Source organism: Mus caroli, unplaced genomic scaffold (genome assembly GCF_978045245.1).
Source record: "Mus caroli unplaced genomic scaffold, Mus_caroli_1 scaffold_3, whole genome shotgun sequence".
NCBI classification, from domain to species: Eukaryota; Metazoa; Chordata; class Mammalia; order Rodentia; family Muridae; genus Mus; species Mus caroli.
Window position 1 is genome coordinate 101,946,245 of NW_028227258.1, and position 19,466 is coordinate 101,965,710.

A 19,466-nucleotide genomic window follows, 5' to 3' on the forward strand; every position below is an offset into this window, starting at 1 on the left:
CCACCTCCTGAGAATTGATATTTTATGTTTGCTATCTTGCTTCCTTAATGAAGCACTTTTGGTAGAAGAATGAACCAAGACAGATTATGTTAGCAATTAGGTCCAGCTACCTTCACCTAAATTCCAGAGGGGCACCCAAAGCTGTACCCACATGAGCAAAATATTCAGAAAGTATGTTCATCATAATATGATTGGCACTCCTTGAGAAGAAAATTCTATGCACTATAATCCAAAACCTATTTTTAAACATTGAGTCTATTGTCAGGAAGTATAGCCGCTTGTATTCTAATGCTAATTATGTACCCAAAAACACTGTTCAAAACCTGCCCTCCAGTTAGTTCTTATTGATAAATAAAGATACAAACAGCCAATAGTTACAGAAGAAAGAAAGAGAAGGATTTTAGGATTTCTGGGGCTTGGGACCTGGAGAAGGAAGAGGAGATCTGCCATGCAGGAAGAATGTGGAGGAGAGGAGAGAGACTATGCTTGAAAAGAGTGTGGGACATAGAGGCATAGCCACTATATGAAGGAGTCTGGAGAGTGCGGCCAAGAGGGGTGTTCAACTGGGTCTAGAGCAGTCAAGGTAGAACACAGAATTTAGTAAGTAGAAGCTCAGAATTATCAGCAGGAGGTAGATTCTATCAGCAGTGTAGGTTGGGCAGTGGCACAGCTATTGTGCTGTTTCTATTGTGTTGTTTAAGACATATTAAAATGTAAAGTGTGTGTGTGTGTGCGTCTTCTCTTCAGAAAATTAAACCACACCAGGACTTATTTACTAATAATTATTACAACAAAGGAGAACTTAGAAGTTTCATAAACAGGAATTTTTAGTAGACTTTATGTGAACCTACTGCATCTTCTTTGTTTGAATGGATATTCTGTCTATATTCAGAACACAGAACACTTCGATCTAGTATTCTAAAAGAGAAAATATGTTAACCCATTCTTCCCATGAAGGGTAAGTAGAAAAGAATGATTGCTAGTATTGGCTTTTTTTTTTCTTGTTGCCCTAACAAAATATCTAAAAGAGATCAATTGGGGAGGATTTATTTTGTCTTATAGTTTGAGAGTCTAGGTCATAATAGTAAGGAAGACATGGTATCAGGATGCTGAAAGCACTTGCTCACATCCAGGTATACCCCAGTCATCTCATTTTATGCTTTCCCCCTTTTTATTTTGGATGAACCTTCAGTCCATACCATGGTGCCATTCATGTTTACAGTAACATCTATTAATCTTTTCTGGAAATGACATCATGGACATGCCCAGTGGTGAATTCCGCTGTTCTACATCCAATCAAGTTAGAAATGAAGGTTAATTATTTTGTTGTTTAAGTTTATACAAACTGGCAATGTAGACTAGTATTGATGGTTACTAGCTTGGGCATGTGACTAGGCATAAGAAAACTGACAATAGTTTATTTAAAAGTTGTATGCACAGTACGTAGTCTTATTACATTATAGATGGGAATTTGAGAGCTGTGTTACTGGCAGATCCTTTCAGGTTTGAAAGGTGATTGGAAGTAGAAAATAAATAAATATTGAAAGGTGTGCTTTCTTGATGTGGTTACTTAGAAAGAGAACTATTAGGAATAATAGGAATAAGTTGGACCTTAGAAATGTCTCCCTTACATACTCTGAGGTACAAATTGCTAGCAATAACTATTTTGGTCACTGACAAGAAAGAGACTGTTCAAAGATATGGGCCAGATTCCCCAAGGAAAGGCCCTGCACATAGCTGGCAAGGAATATTGATGCTAGTAGTCCCTAGAGACTATAAACTTGTCCAGACAGGAATAGACATTCTAGATAGGGTTTTGGACACATGGTAGGACCATAAAAGGACTGGAACAGAAGACAGGGGTGATAGGGAGTGCCAAGTCATGTTTCTTCCAACTAAGAAACACAAGGGCTCATAACATGTAAGAGTGGGCAAAGGAACATAATCCCGGGGGATGGAGAGGTGAGAATAAGAATGGGCAGTACGAATACTTGTTTACAATTGGACAGATAAGAGAAGAAAGGTTTTGTTCCACCTCTTCATGTGTGTGTTCTCACACCTAACATGAAGAGCCAAGAAAGCATCCTAATGAGATCATTCCAACTCCACTGTCCTTTTTTTTTCTTCTTCTTCTTCCTAACATAATGATTTAGGGATCTGGCTTGCAATTGTGAGTGGCAGAAGAGGGGAAAATCTTTAAATAAAAAAAAACAAATTAAAAACCCTATAACTTTAAAAGTTTATTTTTAAAGATTAATTATTTACTTATTTTTTCTAAATTTGTGTGTGTGTGTGTGTGTGTGTGTGTGTGTGTGTTGTGCACACACATGAGTGGAGGTTTCTGTGAATGCTACAGGACTCAGATAGCCCTGGATCTGGAGTTAAAGGTAGTTTTGAGCCACCTTTTAATGGGTGCTAAGATTCAAAGTCAGAATCTCTGTAGGAACAGGAAAGACTCTCAACTGCTGAGTCATCTCTTTAGTCAATTTTAACATTTTATGATGTAATTTCTAAGGATCTAATGAGGTGTCGAGTTTTTATTTGATGGATTTAAGAACTAATAAAAATACAGTAAAGAGAAATAAAGCTGCATTGTCTACTGTTTGAGATGACTCAGTAATTATGTAACCAAACAATCTGACCATGTGTAAGTGGGGATGGGTTTAAGAGGAAGCACTTGCTGCACTGTTGTTGCTACAAATAGCTGGACCTACACAGTGGTCAACAATCCTGATTTTCCAAAAATGGACTGGCATAATTTTCAGTGATAGAGGAGTTGGTGGAACTTAGCAATTAGCCACTACAGGATATTTTGAATTCTGTTTCTCAGGTTACATCTACTGGCATATGACAATATGATATAGTAGGTGTTGTTTGTGTCTAGAGTACTCATACTGATATTAAATTATGCCTTACTTGATGCAGTATTGTGTAAATAGGAAAAGTGGCTTATAGAAGAAAGGGATTTAGATAGTCACTACATAATCTTTATGTTACATCATCCTATACAAGTAAGAGTAAAATAAAACAAGAATTATTGTCTATGTCCCAATGACATTGTTGGAAAGATTAGTTCCTTTGTTTAGTCTTTCCAAAGACTTTTAAAAGTTTTTCATTTGCAAATGTTTTGTATATTTACAAGGTTATTAAGGATAAATGCTAGGAGCACTTCATTGAATGTGGATGCCCAGAACAGTTCTTCTGCTGTAAGAAAGCTTTAGGCAAAGTCCAGAGAATATTTTTTTGCAAGAAAAAAATAGTTGCCCTTGCCTCAGAAAAGATTTGGAGTCTGTCTCTGACTCTTGAGAAATAACATAAATATCTCTGAATTTCATTTACATTTCCATTCAAAATTTCCTTTTAAAACTTCCTTTCAAAAATTTAAGTCCTTTTCTACAAGCATGATAAATTTCAAAATACAGGATTTAAATGTATTCAGTGTGTGCACATGTCTGTGCATGTACACACTACAGTGTAGGAGTTGGTTCTTCCCTTCCACCATGTGGATTCCAGCAGATGAACTCATGTTGTCAGGCTTCCTTGAAAGTACTGTGCCACTGAGTCATCTTGCTGAAGTATCTTTGTGGTTCTCCAGTGATAGGAGGACCTTTGTTATTCAGGGTGGGCCTCCTGGAGCACATCTGATATCATCACTAATGAGGTAATTTATGGTAGACATTTGGGTCTCATGATATCAGCTAGACCCTCCAGAATGTGAGCAACTCAAGACTGAGTTTAGTGAGCCAATCAAACATTAACACATTGTCAAGTAAAGTCCTCAAAACCATAATTTAAGCACAGGCAAGTCTCCTTGGGTTCAGAATGCTCAATTTATACTGCCTCTTCCTTTTGCTAGGAGAATGAGACATTCTGATAATATCTGAACTTTCTTCACATTAAGATCTCTTCCAGACACTTGCCTATGTGTTTCTTCCCCTTGGCTCATTTTAACGAGGTTTTCTTTATAATAAACTGTAATCATGAATTATAGCTTTAGTTAGTTCTGTAAGTCCTTTTAGTGATCTTTCAGACCTGAGAGCTGCTCATGTGACCTACAACTTAAGTTGCTGTTAGAAGTTCTAGGCAAACATGGCAAAAAGCTACGGTCTCAAATCTGTACTGTAACTAACTTCAGTGTATGTTTCCGTTAGTGTGTTTAGAAATGAAGAAATCAGAAAAAAAATTAGGAAAACAATATGTCCATGCTTAAGCTATTTTGAACATCCTTGTAACTTATTTGAGGAAGCCACAAAAAAAAAAAGGCATACCAGGTTTATTTAATAAAGGCTAATATTTGTGTTATGAAGAACTTTGGGCAGAGAATTCTCTACACTAGAAAGAATTTACACACTCTAGTGACATTTCTCAGGGTATCAGCAAAGAAACTGACCCACTTTTCCATTAGTTTGTTGTGATAATTTTTAATTGCTCCCAGACTTAATTTCACAAAATACACAGGTACTCTATCATTTTGAAGAAATATTTTCATGGCTATTTTTACATTGATATATAGATATTAAATATGAATATATTCATATATAGTATAATATAAAATTAAGAATTCCAAGCAATGGTTTATGAAAATATGTAAAGAATTATTTTTGCATTTCTGAAATTTCAAAATTATCCCAGGTAAGATGTGTTATTTGTAAAAGTCAGCAGAAGATGTTGGCTGAAAAGAGAAAGGAAAATAAACTAAAAGCCAGGATACTAACCTGGGTCAGTCTACTAACATTTAAAACATATGGCTTCATCTGTAGTTCACAACAGATTCATTGTTGAGGTTTTTCAACCCAAACTGAACTCAAGTGGGCCACACGTCCCTTGTTATGTTGCCTGTAATATTACTGGCTTATTATTTTCACAAACTCACTTTTCTGAGAGCCTAGATCCCCAAATCATATCCCTCAGATTCTCTGCTACTGAGTCTGTGGGAGAAGACATTTTCTTATCTGCCTGGTGTGGTATTTAACGATGCCTTCTTTGCCTTATATGGATGAACATTGGCTTCCTGAGGCCCAGGCTTTTCTCATTCTGCCATTCTCAGTTCCTCAAGGTTTGCATAATGCTCCAGTGTGGGGAATTCACAGCTTTCATTTGGGGTCTTAGGACACCCTCTGTCTCTGAATTCTCTGATACAAGCATGGGTTTTTTTCCAATGAGACAGATTATCTCCACTCATGAATAAGAGTTTTTCAGAATCCCTTGTGAGTATTAAGCCAATGGGTTTCTGTTCATCTCCAAGGCAATGTATTGAATGTGTAGGATTTATGTCATCAGCTTCCCCTTCACCCAAGGTATTTCTCTTTGTCAAGTGATGAATGCAATTTTTAACTATGGAATTCTGCCCATTTCCTCTTACAGAGCTCTGTTATCTCTTGTGTTTACATGCATGATAAGAACTCTTTATTACCAGTAACTGTATTTTTTTAAGGATTTTCAAATTCAATGGCTATTTGTAACATCAAGTGGCATTAAAAAAACCTTTTTATTGATTCTCTGTGATTTTCATACCATGCACCCCAATCTCACTGATCTCCCTGACCATCCTCTTCTCCTTTCACCCTTGGAACCTCAACCTCCCTCTCAAAATAAAACACACACAGACACAGACACAGACACAGACACAGACACAGACACAGACACAGACACAGACACAGACACACACACACACACACACACACACACACACACACACACAAAGGTTTTGGAGTGGGTCAACTCAGAGCCCTGAATCTGGGCCTGCGTGGTAGATATCCTTGTCAGTCTGCAGCCTCTTTCTTAGTACATCACCAGGGTGGGCTCTGCAGAACTGCTCTAGCTAGCTAGGCTTTTCTCAGGAGGCAGGATCAGCTCTTCTCCTCTCATGCCCTCTGGGTCTGCAAGTTGTAGCCATGGCTCCTCAGCCAGCTCCACTATGCTGCCTAGTCAAAGTTCTGGGTCTACTTTCCCAAGTACTGCAGCATGCAAACGGTTGGGCCAGTTTTTCCCATTCTCATACCTACAGCATGGAAGAGGCTGGCTCACCTGTGCCTTCACCATCAAGGCCAGCTCCACTGTTGTGTGTTGCCCAAGCAAGATGCAGGGCCGGCTTTCCAGAGTGCTATAGCCAGTGAAGGGGCAGGGGTAGCTCTCCCACTCTCATGCCCTTGGCATCAGCTCTCTCAACTACTGGAGTGATTGTGTGGGTGTGAGGGGGGCAATCACCCCTGTACATACACCACCTCACAGCAGAGTGTCAGGGCTAGCTCAAAGAGCTCTCACCCTCCGGACTAGCTCACCAGTGTCCCCATCATCAATATCAGCTCTTCTGTGCCATCCAGGTGAGATATAGGGCCAGCCACTGATAGACAGAGTCAGCTCACCCACTCTCATGAACCCAGGGTTAGCTCTCTTGACTGGTTGCAAGGGGTAAGAGTGGGAATCACCCCCCACACCCATGAAGTAGCACTATTTTTAGCCACCAGTACCATCTCTTTGAGCAACGTTTAAACAAACAAGCAAGAAGCATAACCTTTGATTTTCTTCTATTTTTGTTGTGTTTGAGCTTTCTATGGAGTCCAACAATTTCCTGTAAGAATGTTGGAATATTCCAAGAAAAGAAGCTCATGAAGCTATTTTAATTATACTTCAGACTCTTCGGTAGGAAAGCTCAATCACTGACCCAAGTAGTGGATTTCATATTAGGGAGATATGACATAATAATTATTATTTTTTGGTAGCTCTTTGAGAATATGGATCAGAAGAAACTAATTTGACTCCATGTGACAAGAACCAAGAATTTATGAACAGACAATTCATGGCTTTAGAGTTAATGCATTTGTTGAGCCTTGAATAATTTTGTATCAGGTGAGAATAAGTTCCTGTTGTAAGCTTACTATGTGATGTGCACTTCGCTGGTTGCATAGATATTGAGGACTCAGTGCATGGTACAACAAAACTCTGAGGTCAGTTGGTACTGTAATTATTTCCATTTTGCAGGTGAAAAGACCTAGAAGCAGAGGCTAAACAGTTTGCTTTGCTTTGTATGTGCAGTATGGAACCAGGATTTGAACCCTTGGTTTCAAATAGTGTGTCAACCCTTTGTATGTGCTACAACATAATCCTTATGTCTGTCTCTGACTTGATCAGTAGTTGAGGTAGTCCATTCTTGGAACACAGCTTCTAACAATAAAGTTGAATATTTACACTTGCAAACTTGACAATTTGTCTGCTTGCAGATTGGGTTTTGATACTCACCGACATGAGAAGTTCCTCCACCTGCTGTTGGAGGGGTTGCTCAGCTCTTTTATGGAGAAACTCAGACATGGCAGATCTTTGTGCCCTTAGTGGAACTCCATGAAGTATGTTTCTAAGTACTGTGCTTTCACATCTTAGGGGAATATTCTTATTAATGCTCTAAAAAGTTTTCCCAATTGTGCCTAGTTAGATGGAGCTCCTGTTACTTGCAGAAGCCAGTCACTCATTGTATACTGGAGTCTCTGCCTTTTTCCCCTTTTGTTTCATGCCATTTTTTTTTAAATCTATAACTCTTCAAATCACCTGTGATGAAAGTTACTCACCTTTTCTTATGTTTCGCTATTAATGGGAAGATAAGAAAACAAAACTTACCCTAGATAAAAAAACAAAACAAAACAAAACAAAACAAAAACAAAAAACATTAACAGACTAAACCTAGGATACCATCACAATTCAATTTGGCAAACCAATACATTTTATTGGGGTCCCTTACAGGAATATAGGTGAGGAATTACTTACAGGAGCTGAAATAACTAAAAAACAATTGTACCTCTAAAAGGTATGCAAGCATGGGTGGTAGTGTCTCTTTCAGACAGCCGAGATGATCTGAGCCCTTTCCAGGCAACTTGGTTTGTCTAACAGTGTCTCTTAACCATGCTTTCTGCTCATATAAACGTGGGGAGCGAGTGTCCTAATGAATCTGATCACTTTCAGGGACTTCTTGAAATTATTGAGTTGTTTATTCCGGAGTTTAACAAGCTTTCCTACAGAATGGGACATTTCACCTTCATTTATAACATTCAGATTTTAAGTCCTTCCCTTCCAAATAGAATCCTTTATCCTTGGAGGAAATTGCTATCCAATATCCTTTGATATCTGGAATTGATTTTCAGGCAAGCAAAACTAGAAGAAATGTGTAGTTATGTGCTACATTGCCTCTCTAGAATCTTGCTTTCTTATTATTTACTTTGAGTTCATGAAGGCCTTTTGTCCCTATGCAAATTAAGGTGCTTATTTGTTAAAGTGTAGGCTTAGATACTATTAAACAGTCCAGAATTAGGAGTCTCAAAAAGACTGTGTGTTTTTTCTCTCTTATATAACATACCAAAATAAGAGTTATTCATGACAATGAGGTACAGTCATGAAGATACCTTTCAGGACCACACATATACTTTATTTTGAGGATCCAAATCTTCACAGACTTCAGGTTCACACTCTTCCACATTTCTACCAAGAAAGAAAAGAGGAAAAAGTGTGGTTTTGATCATATGAAACTGGTGGTAAAGCTGAATATAGCTGCAAAGGAAGCTGAGAAATATAGTTTCTATCTGAGTAGTGATTTCCCTGTTAGCACTCATGAAAGTGGACATTGAGAAAAATTAAAAAGTGACTGAAAATAACGTCTCTGTATGTAATATATGTATATATATGTATATATATATATATATATATATATAATGTTTAGAAGCAGATAATACTGATTGATCTGTTTTGAGTAGATTATCCACACTAGAATATGAATGAAAATGGAAGTATAAATAGTTGACTTATATAATGAACGGTTTGCTATATTTTCAAATATTTCATTATCAGCAATATACATGTCCACAACAATTTGAATTTTAGAAATTTGAGTAAATTCAACTACTTTTATTTCAAATGCTGTGATTTTTTTAATCTAGTATATAATTTAATGATGTTAAGAAGAGTTTAATACCAACTAATTGTTTTTCCTCTCCCCATAAGTTATTGTAACATATTCATTTTCACATTTAACTTTTATAAGGTTCTTTGTATATGAATAGTTGTGCATAATTTATAATATTTGATATTTGTCATATATAAATACATGCTAACAATTTCTACTCCTATGTTTGGCTGTTCTGTCACTGCTAGCAAAATGTGGGCACAGTGCAAAAGAGAAAAAGATGCTACATTCAGTTTTCTGGGCTGTTGTAAAAAAAATAATGCTACCACAAACTCAATAACTAAAACAACACAGAAATTTATTCTCTCCATCTGGAGCCTAGAAAAACTGTTGCCTCTGTGGCCATTTTCTCACTGGGATACTGAAGGACCATCTGTCTCTTGCCTCTTTAGCTTCTGGTGACTGTCTTCACATTTCTGGGCTTGGGAGCTGCTCTGAGATCACACATGCTTTTCTGTGTTTGTATCTTCATAGTTTCTATCAAAACATCATAATGACACTTTCATTGCTTTGACAGTCCACCAAGATGACTCAGGATTATCTGGTTAATTTAATAACCTTAGTTGTATTATAGCTGAAAAGGTCTTCCTTTCCAAATAGGGTAATGGTTGGAGTCCAGAGACTGTGAATATCTGCTTTATTTTCATTTTCTTTTATGGAAGGGAAGACTTTTCAGAATACATTCTCTGTGCTAACATACATTTCACATGGGGAATTCACTCACCTAATCCTAACATCTACCAAAATCTCAACACATTACAGGTTAGCTCAATTTAACTTTTCATGTAAATATCAGAAGCCCAAAAATCTTAAATACCATTAACTCAATCAAAAAATAACTATGTTTCATTGTGATTCATCCTAGATCAAAATTTCTCTCCATCTCTGAACCTTTAAAAACTAGAGAAACAATGTATTCCAGTGAAATAAAAATGAGAACTTATGAACCCTGAACAGTGGGGAAATACGTAACTATGGCTTGGCACGGTGTACACCATCAAGAGTCTAAAGAAAGGTGATGCTTGCCATTCAATATCCAGTTCTTGCACATCCATACTGAAATCCCTTGAATGTTCATCAAAAGTTTATTAACTGGAAATATTTGGCAGAATATATTTAATAGAGAATGATTAGAGACATTCTTAAGGTACAATGTGGAGAAAGGACAGTAGTTAAGATACCCTGGAAAGAGACAATTGATAACTAAATTAGAACTGCAAGCTTTAGAAATGTTGTATCTCTGTTTTTTTAAAAAGATTAAAATGCCTGAAATAAAACTCAAAATATTAAACTCAAATATCAGTATTCTAAATTGCTAAATTTTCAGAATTTTCTTGGTTGTACTTTTCTAGGAATAATTATTAATGATGTGTTTACACACTCAAATCTTTCTGCCAGAAATATGTATTTGAAGGTATAAAATGAATGCCAAAATGTTTTTTATACTCTTCACATATTTCTAAGATTATATGAAATTGGAGAGAAATAATGTTTTTAGTAGTCATAGGCATCACTTAACGAAAATGTATCATAAGAGTAACAGAAATTTACTTTTGCATTCTTCTCTGGTCTTTGTTATAATGACATTTCTCAGATATATCCAAAATTAGCTTCTTAATAGTGTTTTATGTATATAGTCAAATCATGATTTAGTATCAACTACCAGGCATTTCTGATCGGAATTGAGGGCTTAAAGATACTTTTCAGTGACTAAGCGCACTGGCTGTTTCTGCAAGGGACATGTATTCAATTCTCAGCACCACATGGTAGCATATAACCACCCGTACCTCCTGTTCTAGGGTGTCTAATGCCCTCTTCTGGTCTTTGTGAGCACTAAGCATGCTTTAGTTGAATGCAATCCCACACCCTACTCAGTTTCCCAGTTGTATGACAAGACCCTTTATAGAGAATATAGCAGTGGGATGTCTTTGCCCTTAATTGTTGGATTTCTTTATATTCTGGGATCTGCTCCTTAACCTTTTGTAACACATTCATTTTGTGTAATTTCCATTAACTTGGGTTTGTTGAGATTTTCATGACTGGTTTCAGATTGGTTTTGACTAAATTTGAGGAATGTGATTGAAATGAGCGTTATTCCTATGAGATCAGTTTGTGCTCTCTGAGCTCTTCTACTAATGCAATTATAAAGCACACACATTTGTTTGGCCTTGTATGTATAAGTTACCATAATAAGTCTGATACATATCCACTGTGGTATGTGTATTAACACTTTGACATTTCTATTGTTAAGGAAATCTGTGTTCTAAGAAAATATTGTACTTTATTGATGCACTGTTGGTGAGTATGTGAAATTCATCTAGGTTTAGGGTATTCTAATGAAGCTGCCATAGACATGTTATGCATCTCTGATTGAATGTATCTTTTCAAATGTTTTAGGTAAATATAAAAGGAAGATGTACTACTAACAATATTTGCTGAAATTATTTTCAAATTTACTAGGTCACTTCATGTTGCTCTGAGAGGTATGGAGCGATTCTGAATGTGCTTCACTCTCCCTGGTTCTTGAATGTGGAAGATGTTTGAAAGGTTAAGCCATTCCAGTGCAATTTTACTGGGTGTCATTGCAGCATCCAACACACACTAACAGAAATTATTAAGTAGCTTTGCCTTTTCATATATACTCTTTTTATCATTCATATATCTTTCTCTTATGAAAAGTGCATATCTCCGACTGTTTTGCCTGTTGTAGTGTCTCTTTTCCTCCTATTGAGTTGCTTTGTCCAGCCTAATATGATGGCTTTTGCCTTGTATTATTGTGTCTTGTGTTTCATTTTGTCTTTTGGAAGTCTACTCTCTTCAGAAGGGAAACAGAGGGGGAGAGGGTCTTGGAGAGAAGAGAGAAGAGGGAGGGAGCTGAGAGAGTGGGAAGATATCAACTGTGGTCAATATATATTGAATGAGAAAAAATCTATTTGAAAGTAAAAGAGAAGAATTTTTTTTGGCTAATTTGAGTTAAATTCTAAGAGACTCATTCTCAACTTGATATACAAGTTCTTTTTAAAAAATTGAAGACCATTTTTTTGGTAGAGTATAGCTTTTAAATGGTACTTTAGAGAACTATTACTCTTTTTATAAAATAATTATATTTATTGTTGTGCAAGTGTAAAGTTTCTAAGACCCTACCCTTAGCCTAACTCTCGAATGAGGGTCACAGAGTCGCCTGCACCCTGCCCCCCACCCCATGACTCCTCTGCAACTGCTGCACTTTCCCACTTCCCTGTGCACATGTCCCTGTTCACCTTATACAAACTGCTCTCCTGGCTTAATGTCTCTGACACTCGGGGTTAGCCATTTTGTGTCTTGGATAAATAAATTTCTCTAGGGAGACCTTGTTTTGTGTTAGACTCTCTTGTAACTGTGTCTTAGTTAGGGTCTCCATGGCAGTGAAGAGACACCATAACCCTGGCAATTCTTATAAAAGAAAATATTTAATGGTGGCTGGATTACAGTTTTCTAGGTTTATTACATTATCATCAGGGCAGGAAGCTTGTCAGCATGCAGGCAGACATGGGGCTAGAGGATCTGAGAGTTCTACATCTTGATCCACAGGCAGCAGAAGGGGACAGTTCCACTGGGCATGGCTTGAACATAGAAAACCTCATAGCCTATCTCCACAATGACACATTTCCTTCAACAAGGCCATGCCTACTCACACAAAGCCACACATCCTAATAATGTCACTCTGTATGGGCCTGTGGGGGCCAATAGGATTCAAACTACCACATTCTTACTCTCCTGAAATGCTTGGGTATCCATTCATTTGTTATTTGTATATATGTGTGGACATGCATATACCACACCCTCATGTAGAGGTTAGAGGATAACTTGATGGAGTTAGTTCTCTTTTTTCACTATGTGGACACTAGGAATATACCTCAGCTCATCTGGCTTGAGGGCAAGTCTATCTGTTGAGTCATCTTTCTTGCTCCGGAATACTATGGTTTAAATTTAATACAACATTAATTAAATTTGCTGAGTTTATTCTGTTCCCTTCTAGTGATTTGTAAACTTTGAGCTTACATTTACCTCTCTGTTGGATAGTAGATCCCTCCAGATTGAAACATTCCATCTGCCACGGAAACACCTTAAGCCAGAAGAAGTAAACAACTCAAAATAGCTTCAGGAAGTCTCCCAAACTCATCAGATTCTCTATGTCTCTGAGTCCCCAAGATTATATAAACAACAACAAAACAAAAGACCACTGAGAGTCACTATTAGACAAACCAAGTATCAGAAACGATTCTGAGATCAGAGCAGCTGCCTGGAAGAAGCAGAGATATTAGGAGCTTCCTAGAAGAAGTTTAGCCAAAATGAGTCACCTGGAAAGAATGCAGTCCCTCATGTTGAAGTCCTTTCAGGCTGTGCAGTGTGTTCCAGGTCCACAGATTTTGTGAACTGGCACTCATGCTGGAATGGACTTTGGTGATACAGTTGTCTTTGAGTTCTTTCTGCTCCTGTAAGTAACTACTCTACTGTATTCTTGTAAGCAACCCCAATAAAACAAATTGGTTCACCAAGTTGGACTTTGGTAGTATCCTTACTTTTGTTTGTCTAGGACTCCCTATCTGGAATAATTAGATGTGTATGTGGTGTGTATGTGGTGTGTATGTGGTGTGTGTGTGTGTGTGTGTGTGTGTGATGCACTTCCCCAGGAAAAGTCTTATCATACAACACTCTGATTAATTTATGTTACATTCATTAAAATTACATTATATAAATATGTACAAAAATACATACTTACACACATATATGCACATATGTGTGAATGTGCAAATATATATAGATGATAAAGATTTGAGCCCTTTTCCCACATGGCACATTATTTAAACATTAACTGACCATCAACATATGCTTTCTGTTTGGAAGTTCTGTGTTTTATAGTTGCACAGCATTCTTTTACAACAACAAGACTAGTGTTATTTTAAATACATTTGCTTATTTAATTATTACCTCTTTAATTGTTGTGGCTTTGGTGGCTACTGCCATTGATCTCTGCGTGAAAACTCTTTTCACCTGACTAGAGCTCCTATGTTCATGTTAGATATTGTCTGCTGTTCCCCTGGAAGTATACCCCACTCCCCCCTCTTGCAATGAAGCAGTGCCAGGCAAAGCAAAGCTGTGCAAAGGACTCTCCCTCACACACCTTTGCAAATGTGAGCTTTATCCTATGTCTTTGGGATTCAATTATCTCGAAGGGAAAAAAAAAGGTGGATGAAGAAGAGAAGGTAGAAAATAAAGAGGAATAATGGCACAGAATAAAAGTAACAATATTTTGGTTTTATCCTAAATAGTATTTGAAATACGGTTGTGCTGTTTGTATATTAGAAAATTATCCTTAGGGCATGAGAGGCCTTAGAGTCATAATTATTATAGATAAGCAGGGCATTAATGCTTTATAGCAATGATGGTTAATGCTAATAATATTAACTGGACAAAACTTAGAATCAATTGAGAGAGTCCTGAGGATGCCTGTAAGGGATTCTCTTCATTACATTAATTGACCCCCACAGGGGATCTTGACCTGTACATAAGTAGAGAAGGTTCATGGACTATTTGAAAGTGGAGAATGCTAGTGGAACACGACCCTGAATGCATTCCCTAATCTTTGCTTCTCACTAGAGACATAATGTGACAAGCTCCCTCAAACACCTTCCACTGTGACCTTTCTTGGATGAGGGACTGAACTTGGAAGTGTGAGCTAAATAAACTCTTTCTTTTCCTTTCTTTCTTTTTTTTTTCATTTTACTTTCTTTTCCCCCCAACTAAATCATTTAGGAGTCCTTAGAGAAATGATCGAAAACTACAACCCTAGACAAACAAGGCTGAAAACAGCATTTTTCACACTGCATTATGAAACAACTCTACACGAAACATAATAATAAAGTTCATGGTTGGGTCTAGCTTGAGAGATATAAAAATTCTTCATACAAATTTTATAACCTAAAGGAAAGAAGGAGTAAAAAGCCAAAGACAGAATCCCAAACACCTTCGGGGGTGTAGTGATGATCCAGAAATATCCCAGAACCCTTCAATAAACCAAAGGAAAAGCCTTGAAGATGACCTTCATGGTCAAGGAATGTCATGCAACAGTCCTAAGGTTGATTGTACCTGCAAGCAGTCGTCAGTTCCCTCAGCTTGTGGGTGTCCTGTTAGGCCTGAGGCAGAGGGTTGCTGTGTGATCTGCTCATGTAAACAAGCAGCACAATTGGAGGACTGGTGGTTTCATTAGTTGGAATATTTTATCGCAGCAAAGGAAAAACACAAACCAAGACAACGAGGCTATTGCTATAATATTCTGATTTGAAGCCCTTGGGGTGGGTTTTATTCATTCATTTATTTTTACTTTTTAAAGAATGTGAAGAATTTTAAAGCTTTGGGCTGGAAAAGCCGTTGCATGAGAGATACTGAACTTAATGGGGCTCTTCTAATGGGAACTGGGAAGAGAGTATTGTTGAGAGAAATGTAGATGGTGGAGATGAGCTCCTGCAACTTAGGGGAACAAGGATTCTCTCTGGAACTGGGCTTGGATCATTATGTGGTGTTTTTATGAAGAACCTGGCTTCATTCTGCAATATTCCACCATGTCCTGGATAACTTGAGTGAAGTTACACATAAAGATAATGGACTAATTTGTTTGTTGATGAAAGGTATATCAATAGGGTTAAAGTTATGTACAAACCATGCAGACAACAAAGCAACTGTAACAGTTAACTAGATTAACACCATTAAAGAACAACCCAATGCTTTGCATTAGGGCAACAGGAAAGCAAGTTATTTCTTTATGCCACATGAAAGTTGACATAATTGATCCAAGTGTGCTAAGCCATAACTTGAACTGGCAGCAGAATTTGACAGCATTGTACACATGGCCTTGGTTTCAGAAACCTCCAAGATGAAAAATCGAGGTGGTCATGGAGAACAGGTGATGTCAGGCATGTGTGGCAAGGCCGGAAGTCCTGTGGAGAGGCTCTAAGAGACCGTGGAGCAAAGCTCTGAAGTCTAAACTGCAGTGGAGAGACCACTGGACTATTGGAGCTGACAGACTCACAGACAGGCAATAAAGGTAGTTTACAGGTTTGCAGTGGCGTCGGCCCCAGAGTCCACACTGCTGAAAGCAGGAAAATCGAAGGGCAGAGCCTGGAGATTACTTTATGAACTCTGGGTAATGGAAATGAAATGATAGATTATTTTTCATTCCCTGCTGGGTTTTGGTTTTGCTCTAGCTTGATAATTCCTTTGGATTCCAAGATTTCCCCTTTTGGAAATAAGGACGTTTACTCTGTCATGAAATACTGGAAGTACAGGATTTGTTTTAGAGGTTATAGGAGCTCACAGGTGAGGGACTTTGGATTTTTAAAGTGTTGACTGTTAATGAACATGTAGACTTTTAAAGTTGAATTGTGTTTTATATTATGAGAAAAGCATGAGATCATTATTAACAAGGGTGGAGGGTTAGGGCTTAAAACTCATGTCTTTAGGTATCAAATGACAGGTACAGAGTTGTGTTGGGTAGTGATAATTGTAAATCTGACAAAGCCTCCAGTTGTCTGGGAGACAGGCTTCTGAGCATGCCTGTGTAGGAGTGATTGTCTTGAATACATTAATTTATGTGCAATAATTATCTTAACTGCATCAGAGGATCCTGGAGTGTGTGAGAAAAAGAGAGTGGTGTAGTCATCCAGTGTTCTTTAGTTCTGAGAGCAAACAAAGTGTGACTAGTTCTCTCAAGTTCCTGTTGCTGTGATTTCTCTGCCTCAATGCACTGTAGTCAGGAATTGTGAGAATAATAAATTCTTCTTGAGACTCAGACCTTGACTGCCTTTTCCAATGGAACACGGTTAACGGGTTACCGCCGTCACCCCCAAACACACACGCCACTGGCTTTCTCCCTGCTTTCTACCTTATAGAGTTGTGTGGATGTAGTTCCTTGGAAGACCCTTGGCATTGCTGCAGCATCCAGCAGCGACACTGAAGATGAAGACAGTGTGGACACTCCTCTGGACCTTTCCTCTTCAGTGACCTCCAGCAAGAGAGGGAGAGATAATCTACCTAAGGAGTCTGTCCAGATTCTGCGACGCTGGCTGTATAAACAGAGCAAGAGAAAACACTACAGACGCACCTGTCCACACCTGTTCATCAACATGTGCTATAGGCTCTTGCCTGACTCAGTGAGAAAGGATGGCAAAGATGCAAATCAGTTCACACTTTCCTGACCTGGGGGCAAGATTTCAGAAGCTAGTTTTCGGAAACTAAGATGGGTACCAAAAACTTCATGCCAGCTCTAGAAGAGAGCCCGTTTCATTCCCGCACAAATGGACTCAACCCAATTCTCGGGAACCCAGTATCTCCTAAACCTTCTTCCCTGGGATCCATTTTGGCTCACCCATCAGTGATCTACCATACCTCCGTGACTGCATTGAAAATATGGGACTTTCTCTCTCTCTGCCAGATGGTTGGTGTGGGACAGAACATGGATATACAGCAAGTAGAGGAGCACCTTTACAGACACCTTCATGTACCCAAAGAATGCTTGTGAACCCTAAAGTGGTCTTTTCAACTCAGCTACTCTGTCAGACTTCAACCAGAATTTTAGCAGATTCCAGATTCTGGTGGCTGCTGCATTCAAATCAGCCGCAGAGCTGAATGTTTAGGTCAAACTCACAGCATAAACATTTTTTTCCCAAATAAAACCATTCCCCAAAATGTGGTCCTGATTGTTGGGGGTGAGGGCAAGAGGCGCATTATTTTATATTTTTTTCTATTAATATTTGCACATGGGATTGCTCAAATGAAGCTTCTAGCTACTAAGATGTCTCTAATGGAATACAGTCATTCCAATATCTGAGGGCAGAAGAGATCTGGAAAACTTTAGCAAAGACATAAAGTTTTCTTCAAGTTGAGTATTGCTTCTTGTTATGATATAGATGAATGGGTTCTAAAGAGGTTTAAGCACAAGGACTGAAGATAGAGCATAAAGAAACCCATCGTAAACATTTTATTTTGCAATTTTTATGTTTACTGTCATAGAAACATGGTACAAATTACCATTAAATTATTTTAACAATTTCCAAAGGTCCTGAGGAATAATTTTATTTATTTTGGCTTCTGAAATATAACTGTCAATCTGTAAACAATGTCATAAAATTTTAAAGCCAAGGACTATAGAATTCTGAATGAAGAATAATATGTATGTAAATAGAGATAATAAGTGACAATGAGTGAGAAAATAAATAAGAATTTTCACACTTCAGTGAATACTTTAATACTCAAAAAAATTTATGTTCCTTTTAACGGAAATTCCCAAGTGTGGAGACTTGCTTAATTTTACAAAGGCAAACTCATATACATAAAATTTTCTTCAAAAGTAACTTAGACTATAGAAAAAAACCTTTTCATTTCTGGATTGTACAATAAGATTCAGAGCTTTGTGTATGGTTAGAAAACATCCTGCCACTGATTTACACTCCAAGAAATAACTATTAATTTTTAATAAGATGAATGTGAAAGTCTGTACTCTCAGGACTAACAAGCAGTGTGGATTGTTTTTATAACTGTCCACTAATTTAGTCGGTCATTTACTTAGAGATAACATAGAGATCAGATGTATTAATTAGAAAGTCTTTAATTTTCAGATATATTTTATGACACATATTTATAAACTATGGATTCAAATAATAACCAATAATTCCCAGACAGGAATTTACCTAAAGTCAGTCCATGACTTTGTCATCACTGACAATCAGAGCACCAGGAATTGGACACGACTAATTATTGAGAGCAGTTGGTGTTGTTCTAGGGAGAGGAATTTTATAAACTGAAAAAAAAAATCCTCATTTTCTTCTGTTTAAAACTATATCAAATAATTCCTTTATAGTATTATTTAAGATGTAAATTGTATTACTAGGCATAAAATTAAGTGCTATATGATTTCTTAAAAGACTATTGGTCATGGGAAATGAATCATACGTTTCTTAAGGTATGACTATTAGAACATACTTATTGTAAGGAAGTTCTGAATGTGGATTATTAACAAAGGGCTGGGGAAGTATGACGTCAAACAGATCTTTTAGTACTCACTCTATATCACTTCAATCACTGTTACCTAGGTGTTTAATTTCCCAGAACCTTAATTTTCTTACCATTAAAAAATAAAGCTTCTCTCTCTCACACACATATGCACTACACAAATACATACTTATATACACACAGATGCACACATCTCCCCTTCACACACACATACACATTACATGTATACATACTCATATATACACACACATGTACATCCATTCACAGGTAGTTACAGCTAAGATTCTAATCTCTTTGCTATGATTGGCACACAGTTAATTGCTAATGCTTAGGGAACTTTTAGGTATATTTCCATGGAAGGAGTTTCTGTGAGATCTCTGAAGAATTTGTAACATTGTTCTGATGAAAGAGAGAGGAAATCCAGACAAAGATACAATTCTTTTTTTTTAATTAGATATTTTCTTTATTTACA

At 37.4% G+C, this 19,466-nt stretch overlaps 1 pseudogene; it reads left to right on the forward strand.

The window, feature by feature from the left end:
* The window catches only part of LOC110291821 (homeobox protein TGIF1 pseudogene), a 95,249-nt pseudogene extending 77,630 nt beyond the window's left edge, over positions 1 to 17,619 (forward strand).
* The last annotated feature ends 1,847 nt before the right edge of the window (positions 17,620 to 19,466 follow it).